The sequence below is a fragment of the Laccaria bicolor genome, genomic scaffold (genome assembly GCF_000143565.1).
Source record: "Laccaria bicolor S238N-H82 LACBIscaffold_149 genomic scaffold, whole genome shotgun sequence".
Classification (NCBI taxonomy): domain Eukaryota; kingdom Fungi; phylum Basidiomycota; class Agaricomycetes; order Agaricales; family Hydnangiaceae; genus Laccaria; species Laccaria bicolor.
The window spans coordinates 410-860 of record NW_001890008.1 but is presented as its reverse complement, the minus strand read 5'-3'; positions in this window follow the sequence as shown (position 1 = coordinate 860).

Here is a 451-nt window from a genome sequence, read left to right as displayed (position 1 = left end):
CATTAGATTTTCTTGGAATTTTCATTAGGATATTTCATTCAGCTCCTTGACCCTTTCATTACCATTTCATTGAATTTTCATTAGAATGCTTCTTGGCACTTTCATTAGGATATTTCATTACACTCCTTGACCATTTCATTAGATTTTTCATTGGGAGATTTCATTGGGGCATCTGGCCCTTTCATTACCATTTCTTTTAGGATATTTCATTGAGCACCTTGACGATTTCATCACTTCTCATTAGGCTCCTTGGCACTTTCATTACTATTTCTTAGATTTTTCATTAGGATATTTCATTAGGCCCTTTGGCACTTTCATTACCGAAAACTATATAATAATGATGATATGTATCACATGGGTTGTTGGGAGGGTGGTCACATGACCAATTACCAAAAATAGTCAAAAAGCGAAAGTTGTACCCCTGCACTGTAGCTTCCCGAATCTGGTTATC